At 37.8% G+C, this 10,857-nt stretch overlaps 1 protein-coding gene across 3 annotated transcripts in view; it reads left to right on the forward strand.

Annotated features, from left to right (window-relative positions):
- The window catches only part of KLHL24 (kelch like family member 24), a 39,302-nt gene that overhangs the window by 3,257 nt on the left and 25,188 nt on the right, over positions 1 to 10,857 (forward strand). For 2 of the 3 annotated variants that reach the window (XM_021718882.1, XM_021718883.1), the window contains one exon: positions 3,813 to 3,871. The gene's annotated coding sequence lies outside the window, so the exon portion shown is untranslated. Of the gene's footprint in view, positions 1 to 3,812; positions 3,872 to 5,429; positions 5,465 to 10,857 lie in introns of those variants that run through there. The other variant, XM_008070690.2, reaches the window with a different exon arrangement.

The raw sequence follows: 10,857 nt of genomic DNA on the forward strand, positions 1-10,857 counted from the left end.
ATAGACTAAGCCACAGAGCCCGGCTAGTTTTTTTTTTTTTTGAGTTGGAGTCTCACTCACCCAGACTGCAGTGCAATGGCCGCTCCCGGCCGCCGCAGCCTCGTGGGCTCCGGCGATCCTTCCGCCTCAGCCTTCTGAGTAGCTGGAACTACAGGCGCGCGCTACCACACCCTGCTAATTTTTTTTTGATTTATTGTAGAGATGAGGTCTCGCCAAGTTGCCCAGGCGGGTCTCGAACCCGCGGGCTCAAGTAATCCACTCACCGCAGCCTCCCAAAGCGCGGGATTACAGACTGAGCCGCCGAGCCCGGCTTCAGCACATCTTAAAGACTACTAAAATTGATGTTTTAAACGTGATTAAGTCATACTCTCTAAAAGTTATGCTGTAGATTATTTGTGTCACCGCTAAGGCAAATAAAAACACTATGTGCTTTTATACATAGAGAAGCCATTTAGAATTCTGGATCTCAAACTTATTCAAATGTCAGAGCACCTTGCAGATTTAACTAAGTATATATATTTTTTTAATTTTGCTAACAGAAAACATATATATATATATAAAATTTATCTAATAGGTCTTTCAATTTTAAAATAAAACAATGCATTTAATATCTAAAATAAACTGCACATTAGCAGGATAAAACCAAATAACATTAAGTTTACATGTCAGGTCTAGTGAGAAGCATGAGTAGAACCAGTAGGGCAGTTTGATATAGCAGTTGTGATTAACAATTCTTTTTTTTTTTTTTTTTTTTGCTTCCTTTAGGGGTTGGGGAATATCAATAGCCATAAGACAAGGAAGAGAAACACTGTAAAGAAATTTGATTTTTTTTCCTGTGATTTAAGAAACTATAGTTTTTTTTTTATTTATAGAACATTATCTTTTAGTCTGACACATTACTTACGCTCTCCTAAATTTGTCATCACTAACTACTTCTTAGTTCTCTTTCATCAAGTAGTAGTCATATAGTGTATGGCCCACTGAGGGTTTAGTAAACATGGGACAATCACTAGTTGCTACAATTCTAGCAAAAGAAACTTGAGGTTTTAGTTGGTTTCTGTTATCTTATAATGGATAAAAATGGTCTCGGTGGTTCCATTAAGACATTGGAAATGTTGGAAATAGCTTGAAGACTGTACTTTAAATATTACATTTGTAAAACATTGTTCAGGAACCACCGCTGCAGAGTAATGCTTTAAATTGAAAAACTGACAGTGCAGATTTATAATTTTAAAAAACGGTCATCAAGTAAATTAATGAGCTTTTGAGACAATAGCATAAAAAATATCTGAAATGTATAAAAATTGCTTCATTTTGCATAATAACTTGTTAAATATAATGTTCTGGTTATTTTAGCAATAGAAGATTTATTATATTGCAATTATTTTCTGACTTTCCTTCTTTTGAGTTACTATATATCTTTAAAAAGAAAAGATAAACCTTTTGGTTAACCTTTCTTGTCTCTACTGGGTTCTTCATTCAAGGTTAAATTTGAGCAAATGACCGGACTCGGTGGCTCAGCCTGTAATCCCGCACCTTTGGGAAGCTGAGGTGAGTGGATTGCCTGAGCCCGCGGGTTCGAGACCCGCCTGTGCAGGCGAGACCTCATCTCTACAATAAAATCAAAAAATTAGCCGGGTGTGGTAGCGCGCGCCTGTAATTCCGGCTACTCGGAAGGCGGAGGCGGAAGGATCACCGGAGCCCAGCAAGTCGAGGCTGCGGTGGCCGGGAGCGGCCACTGCCCTCCAGTCTAGGTGACAGAGTGAGATTCCAACTCAAAAAAAAAAAAAAAAAGCATTTGAGAAAATGGAGTAATATAAAACGTAACATGCAGCAATTCACTACTATAAGCTGTAGGGGCCATACCAGTTAGCATGTTGTTGGCTTCCTTTGTTTTCTGGTATTGACTAGTTTTTAGAAGCCCCTCATTAATCCAGTCTATCTTTTAGGCTGATAGCAACTTCTTTGTATAGGATTCCTGCATTCTAAAGGAAAAATAGTTTGTTTTGGTATAGTTTACACTGTAGATTAATTCTGATATTATACATCTGCTTCATTCCTTGCCCTCACCTATTTTTGGTATTATCTAAAAATCCTGTAGAAAATGCCTCAGTGAATTGCTTTACTCTTTCTACTCCATAAGATGCAATTCTAGACTAGATCAGCCATGAGAGGCTCTATTCCAATTTGCACCTGTGTTTTCTGCTAGAGAAATGTTGAGAATTTGAATCTATTTTAGTACCAATCTTGGAGTTCCTATTTGGTTCTAATCTTAGTCAACCCCACAGAGTCTAAAATTGAATCTGAGTCCAATATTTGCCACCCCAATGACAGACACAGACTAGGTTTTCTGTAAATGATTCTTGAATTGACCTGAATCCCTACATTGACTCAGGATCTTATTATCCATTGGAAAGGGACACTTACTTAGCTAGGACTAATAATCCCCTAATTTGACCTAGTTGCAATTTTTTTTTTTTACCAAGGGTACATGAAAGTTAGACTGATTTCTGAAAGTAAGGAACACAAGGTAACATTCACCTGGTAATTATAGCATAATCTGGGTATAGAGATGTGTTTGTGTGTGTGGGTGGGTGGGTGTGTGTGTGTGTGTGTGTGTGTGTGTGTGTGTGTGTGTGTGTAAAATCGGTAGGTAGTTTATATTTAGTTTTGGAATCAACTTTTGAATTTGTCTAAACTTATTAAGAATTTATGAGTTCTACTTAAAGATATCTGGGCCAGAAACCAGAACCATTTGTGTTTAAATACTATTGCTATTCTGTGCACAGCTCAAGGTTCTGGTATTTTCTTTTAAGCATTCTTCTCCCTTTCCACCAAATAAATAAATAAATTGTGCTGAATTAGTTGATTTCTATAGGATTTAAGTCTGTAAGCTTCAACAAAGCAGAAAAATACATATATTTATTTACTAAAGGATTAAAATAAACCAGTCTCGGTGGCTCAGCCTGTAATACCACGCTTTGGGAGGCTGAGGTGAGTGAATTGCCTGAGCCCGCGGGTTCGAGACCCGACTGGGCAACTTGGCGAGACCTCATCTCTACATTAATCAAAACATTAGCCGGGCGTGGTATTGCACGCCTGTAGTTCTAGCTGCTCTGAAGGCTGAGATGGAAGGATCGCTGGAGCCCAGCAGGTCAAGGCTGCAGTGGCCAGCAGCAGCCACTGCACTCCAGTCTGGGCGACAGAGTGAGACTCCAACTCAAAAAAAAGGGAGGGGGATTAAAATAATTATTTGATAAGCATGAGATTTTATGGAGAAAATCTAGATAACTAGGGATTTTTTTTCCTCATGAGTTACTCAGAATTCTTGAGAATTGCTTCCATAGTTATTTAATACATATTAACTAAACTGTTTACTTTTGGTAACATTGATCAATCCTTAGAATTACTTAATGACCCCAAATTTGGATGAAACATCAGTTTCCAAACACTCTTCAAATATTCAATGCAGAATTATCACAGGGCATATGTTTTATCATCTCAGTGTCACCATTAGCTTGCTGTGGACTTGAATATTTGTTTACTCATTTTTCACTCAAGAAATCTTACTGCAGGATAAAATTGTCAAGTAAGGAAGTTGATAAATAAGAAAACAAGTTTGTGTGTAAAATAGCATTAATATTAATTTGCTTTAAGATGATGTTATTTATTAATGATGTTTTATACAAAAGTGAACTTCAAGTCAGAAATTGGACTACTAAAAACTTGGTTCAACATATTAGTAAATAATGCTAATTGTATTATGTGAATGATTATCTGATTTATATGTTGCTATTCTCCATTTGTTTTAGGTGTGGAAATTAAAAACAAATATTTTGATTGAGGCTTTGATCAAGCAAATGCTTAAAAGGTATATTTATAATATTTATAAACTATCTAAACAGTGTTAATAGAGAATTTAAATGATTCTTCTTTTTTTAAACAGGAGTCACTTTAGCCATTGAGAATAACAAGGAATAACTCTCCCCTTAAGATTATAAAAGATGACAGTGACACAATATTTATCCACTCCTTTCTACTCCTTTCTGAGAATCTCAGTTTCTCTTCTGTATTTTTTCTTCAGTATTCAAGTTACCAGAATAGGTTATCTCCACTCACTTTGGGGGACACAGGTCAAAAATACGTATATTTAAATCTACTTGGCAATCAGAAACTAGGTCTGCCCACGTTTATGAGTTGTGCAGTTAGAAACAAACCCTAGAGCACCCCCAGTGAGAAGAGTCTTTCTGTTAATCTGTTAATCTTTCTAGTGAGAGTATAGCTCTAGGCCGAAGAAATGAGGGAAAGATGGGGATACTAGCTTTTCCAGACAAATCATGTAACTTTGGCAGCCAGTCATTGACACGACAGTCTGATCATACTTGTATCTAACTCATCTAGATAAAACTTTCAGTCATTATGTTTTGAGGGAATTAACATTTTCCTTTTTGTTTTGTCCAGAAGTGCCTACTTAGTTGTTTACTTTTTCCTGATAGGAATAATTATGCTTTGATATTTGCAAAAATTTTAAAAGGATTTATTATGTAATCTTATGTTGTATTTGCCTGATTATGAATGAGTTCATGTATGATTAATCTTGAACATATATTAGATACTGTACTTTAAGATATGTTTAAATTTTTTTTTACTTTTCTAGCTGTCACTGATTAAAATAAAATACTTTATTTGTATAAACTGGAGAAGGCAAAAGCTAATAAATTACATCTGGAAGATACACTTTGAAATGTATCTCACATTTCTAAGATATCCTTGTGCAAATCATTTACCCTGTCATAAATAGGAAGAGTTTATATTTGGGACTGTTGTGGAGACTGGTAATGAGAGAGTACTCAGAAAGTCCAGAGAAAGTCAAGATGTCCAAAAGTCAGAAGGCAGCAGGCCATAGCTGCTTGGAAGGATCTGTGAGATAGTGTCTCTTACTTAAGAAGCAGTAAACAAGTATCTTGTTGCTGTTTAAGACTATGTAATACAAGGGGATTTTTATAGCTGTTCTAACATAGGATTTTCAGGCTTTTACTGGGTAAAAGTGGTGGAGATGGAGAGGAAGACTTCTTTTGTCCTTCAGCAAATCAAGGCACCAACTATAAGCAAGGGGGCAAAAAATAGAGGGGAAAAAAAAGCCAGACCTTAACTCATATAGTTTAATCAGCCTTATGTTAATACTTAATTCACTCAATATGCTATCCCCAAATCTCTCTAACAAATAGATACAGTAAGATCTGCAGATACAAAAAGCAGAGTATCCTTTCATATGTTTTTTTCTACTTGTCCATTTTAGCCAAATGGAAATTCTTAGTTCTTACAATATGCTATTTTGTTTTACATTCTAAATACTTTTTTTTTTTTTTCGAGTCAGAGTCTTTGCCCTGGCACACTCATGGCCTTTACCTGCTGAGCTCAGGAGATCCTTCTACCTCAACCTTCCTAGTAGCTGGAATTACAGGTGGGTGCCACCATGCCCGGCTAGTTTTTTTTTATTTATGGTAGAGACAAGGTCTTACTAAGTTGGCCAGGCTAGTCTCAAACTCCTGGACTGAGGCAGTCCTCTTGCCTCAGCCTCCCAAAGTGCTGGGATTACAGGTTTGAGCCACCTTGCCCAGCTGAATACATTTTTATTTAAACAGTGAGAAAATGAAACTGTATGAAGCAGGCTCAAGATTTTTGTTGTTGTTAATACCAGTAATTGTATCACCAGTCAGAATCACAATAGCTTGCATGAATTTTTGAACCTGAAATGCAATAAGAATTTAAATGAGATAAGCTGATATGAAGACTAAGTTCTTGGTTTGGGAAGCTGACTTGAAGCTAATTCTGCCATAACTTGAATCTAGATTTGTAAAACATTAAGATTAAAATATGAGTTATATTTCATGTCACCACGATTTATGTTTATCATAATTGAAATATTTCCTTTTTTTAGTAACGTATGATATTATATACTTTGAACTTTTTGAGGTTTCAGCAACACAAAATTGATGTTTTCGGGCACAGTAAGTGATCTGTCTTGCTATGGGAGATAGATTTCTGCTTATAGAACTTATATTGAGATAACTTCAAATTAAAGCATATTTGATATATGTGCTATTGCCCTGTATGGGAGCTCAGAGTTTGGAAATGATTCTATGCATTATTTTAAAGATGTGGGAAACAGTGCAGGGTTAGGTGTACAAATGTTCATTATGCAGGCACCCTTGTTGATGAGGTGTGTCCCCCCACTCCCCTGGCAGTTTCCCACCACTGCCAGTCCCTTTCTTACAATATCACGATAATTGTTCAAGGTTCGCTTATGAGTGAGAACATGTGATACTCAGTTCTTTGTTTCTGTGATCACTCAGTGTTATAGATTCTAAGTCCGTCCAAATTTCTTCCAAGTTCATTATTTTGTCCTTCTTTAGGGCTGCATAATAATCCATCGTGACCAGGCACAGTGGCTCAAGCCTGTAATTCCAGTACTTTGGGAGGCCGAGGCAAGAGGATTGCCTTGAGATCAGGGGTTCGAGGCCAGCCAGGGCAACTTGGTGAGACCTTGTCTCTACAATAAATCAAAAAATTAGCCGGATGTGGTGGCTCACTCCTGTAGTTCCAGCTACATGGAAGACTGAGGCAGAAGGATCACCTGAGCCCAGCAGGTCGAGGCTGCAGTGGCCGTGAGCGTGCCACTGCACTTCAGCCTGGGTGACAGAGTGAGACTCCAACTCAAAAAATTAAAATTAAAAAAAAATCCATTGTGTATATGTACCACATTTTTTAAATTCAGTCCTCTTTTGATGCATGGTTGGTTCTATGTTTTTGCTATTGCATGTGCAGATATCTTTTTCATAGAGTGATTTGAGTTCCTCCTGGTATTTTCCCAGAAGGGGGATTGTGGGGTCGAACTGGCAATCAATTCCTGATCAAAACCCATGAACAGACACTTCTCAAAAGAAGACATATGAGCAGCCAACAGATACATGAAAAAGTGTTCAGCCTCACTAGTCATCAGAGAAATGCAAATTAAAACCACACTGAGATACCACCTAACTCCAGTCAGGATGGTCATCATCAAAACAACAGATGCTGGAGAGGATGCAGGGAAAAGGGAACACTTCTACACTGTTGGTGGGAGTGTAAACTAGTACAGTCTCTGTGAAAAACAGTTTGGCAATTCCTAAAAGATCTAAAAATCGACCTTCCATATGACCCTGAAATCTCTCTACTGGGAATATAAACAGATTTTTAGATGTTGGCCAGGCACGGTGGCTCATACCTGTAATTCCAGCACTGTGGGAGGCAGAGGCGGATGAACCACCCGAGAGCAGCAAGTCAAGGTTACAGTGGCCGTAAGTGTGCCACTGCCCTCCAGCCTGGGAAAAAGAGTGAGACTCTGACTCAAAAAAAAAAAGTTAATCTTTGTGTGTGCACATGCATGTGGGCATGTACATGCATACATGGACAACCATAACATTACCAAGAAATTGGATGACCTGTAAAGAGGCAAACATGAACTCCTTAGTCATTAGAAAAATTTTCAGAGATGGAACAAACCCCCTTTTTTAAATAAGTGATAATACATTTTTAAGTTAATAAAATATCTTAAACTCAGGTGTATTTTTATTCATATAGGTAATAAAAGTAACAAAGTGAAATGGTGCTTTTATTTGTCCTCAGACAAAGCTGTTACGTAAACTTCTCAAGGTGTAATTAAATTTCAAAATCTAGGTTGCTAGGACCATAATGAATATGTAGACAAAAATATTCCCTCGAGCTGGGCTCGGTGGCTCAGCCTGTAATCCCACGCCTTTGGGAGGCTGAGGTGAGAGGATTGCCTGAGCCCGCAGGTTCGAGACCCACCTGGGCAGCGAGACCTCATCTCTACAATAAATCAAAAAATCAGCCAGGCGTGGTAGCGCATGTCTGTAATTCCGGCTACTCGGAAGGCTGAGGCGGAAGGATCGCCAGAGCCCAGCAGGTCGAGGCTGCGGTGACTGGGAGCGGCCACTTCACTCCAGTCTGGGCGACAGAGTGAGACTCCAAATAAAAAAAAAAATTTTTTTTAATTCCCTCAAATTTAAGAAAAACTAATTTCATTAAATTTGTGGGAGTTACTTTGTTGACATTTACTCCAAAAACTAGCCAATAGTAAATATTCTCTTGTGTTTATTTTTACTTTTGTGTGTGTTCATTTAAATATATCTGTATGAGTTTCCATTGACATAACTGTTTTATTACATTGCAAATTGTATTATTACAACGTGTATATTTGTATTCTTGTCATTTTCTGTTTTTTTTTGTTTTTACTTGTCAGTCTTTCACTTACTTTGTAAATAGTTTCTGTCTGTTTAGAAAAATCTGTCTTGACCAGTTGCAGTGGCTCATGCCTGTAATCCCAGCACTTTGGGAGGCTAAGACAGGAAGATTGCTTGAGCCCAGGAATCTGAGACCAGTCTAGACAGCATAGCAAGACTTCCTCTCTACAAAAATAAAAAAAGAATAAGCTAGGCGTGGTGGCATGTACCTGTAGTCCCAGGTACTCGGGAGGCTGAGGCAGAAGGATCATTTGAGCCCAGAAGGTCAAGACTGCAGTAAGCTTTGATCACACAACTGCACTCCAGCCTGGAAGACATAGTGAGACCCCAATTAAAAAAAAAAAAAAGGAAAAGAAAAATTTATCTTAATCCTGTATATGAAGTCCTTAAGACTGTCAGCCAACTTTTTTGTTAATTGTAGTATCAACCTCATTGAGTTGTTATGAGGATTAAATTAGCTAGTTTATATGAAGAGTTTAAAAAGTGACAGGCACATGGCATACAGTCCAAAAGAAAAGGGTTAGTCTTGTTGTTTTCTTTTTAATGCATATAGGAAATACAGCCTCCATGGTTTTATCCAACTAGCTGATACACAATTAGTACACAGATCTTGCTTCTAGTTGTTTCTAAAGCCTTACTAGGTAGATTTCCGAGAACTTCCTCAGTTTTTGTCAGGATTCTTAAAGAGAACCAAAAAGCGTTATACCCTTCTTTAGATATTTTAGAATCCCCACCTCGTGATCTCAGATGAAAATAGTATTTATTTCATTTTAGTCTTTATTCCATTTGCCTCATAAAATTGCTTGACTTTTTTTCTGACTTTACTTGCACAACTGGGGGATATTCCGAGGACTGGTAGGTAAACAATTCTGTGTGGGATGCAAGCATTTATGGGTCCATCAGACATTGTTTTGGCCAAATGCTTTTCCCCGAGTGATCAGAATAGCCTGGTGTACATCTACCCAGGGAAAATCTTATCACCTAGACTTCAGGAAGTTCAATTGCTAATTGATATGAAGAGTTTTTTAAAAAAAAATTAATAGATGTTTAAGGAGGGACTATGATATTTGTACCAGTGTGACATCTTTTCTGTGCTATCTTATATTGCTTTTCATCCTGGGCTACGTGGCAAGACCTCATCTCTACAATAAATCAAAAATTAGCTGGGCATGGTGGTGCAGGCTTATGAGTTCCAGCTACTTGGAAGACTGAGATGAAAGGACTGCTGAACCCAGCAGGTCAAAACTGCAGTTTTTGGCCTTAAGTGTGCCACTGTACTCTAGCCTGAGTGTCAGAGTGAGACTCTGAATTTAAAAAAAAAAAAAGAACTCCAGCAGCAATATCTCCCATCCCTGTAAACCCTAGACCTTAGCCCAGTATTTTGACAATATTGGGCATGTAATAAATATTTGTGGATGCTCATGGTGATGGACATGAAACAACAAATTAAGTTACTTCAGTGAAGGATTTCATGAAAGAAGTATCTAATGAATATGGGAACTAGGATATCTGGGACATTAGAATGATTGAGAAAAGAGGACAGAGATGATCAATGGTAACTTGAGAAAGAGTAGAATGCTGTGTATAATAGAATGAGTTGCTTCTTGATTTTGATATTACATATTTTATTTCCCTTTCCCTTTGTGTCACTTAAGTACTTAAAAATGGAATATGATTTAATATGTGACAGGAAATACAAAATGCAGTCTTAAGATTGTTAACTCTGTGTTTTCTCTGTGATTTGTGAATGTTTTCTCTGTGATTTGTGAATGTAGGCTGGCGTCTCATTTTTTGGATTGTCTCTAACATCCGTTGGCCACCTCCTTTTTGCTGTCAGACTTAGGCCTGAATATTTAACTACTGAAATATATATATATATATTTTTTTTTTAGTTGGAGTCTCTGTCGCCCAGACTGGAGTGCAGTGGCCGCTCCCAGCCACCGCAGTCTCTACCTGCTGGGCTCCGGCGATCCTTCCGCCTCAGCCTTCCAAGTAGCAGGAATTACAGGCATGCTCTACCACGCCCAGCTGATTTTTTGATTTATTGTAGAGATGAGGTCTCGCTGCCCAGGCGGGTCTCGAACCCGCAGGCTCAGGCAATCCACTCACCTCAGCTTCCCAAAGGCGCAGGATTACAGGCTGAGCCACCGAGCCCGGCAACTACTGAAATATTTAAGGAAGAAATTGGGAGCATTAGAAAGGATTGTGTATGAGATTCTAAGGGTATAGGAATACATTAGCGTTACTCTGAGTGCTCTTAAACCTATTGCTAATACATTTTGAAACCTGTCAACTTTTGGAGACGTGGAAAGAAAGTAGGGGTAGAAGAATTCCCTTACAGTATTACATATTTATAATGGAAATTTTGATAGAAAGTAGAAAAGGTAAATAAATCCTTAACATTTTGGCATGTGTAATTCCTTTTTTCTATCCTTAGATGCACTAATATAGAATTTTTCTGCTAGCATATGTTTTGTGATCTGCTTTTTCACTTACTGTCTGCTACTACTTCCCTGTGTCATTAGTCTATATAATTTTTTTTTTTTTTTTT

This window comes from Carlito syrichta, unplaced genomic scaffold (genome assembly GCF_000164805.1).
Source record: "Carlito syrichta isolate Samal-C Ts95f unplaced genomic scaffold, Tarsius_syrichta-2.0.1 Scaffold313936, whole genome shotgun sequence".
In the NCBI taxonomy this organism is placed as follows: Eukaryota; Metazoa; Chordata; class Mammalia; order Primates; family Tarsiidae; genus Carlito; species Carlito syrichta.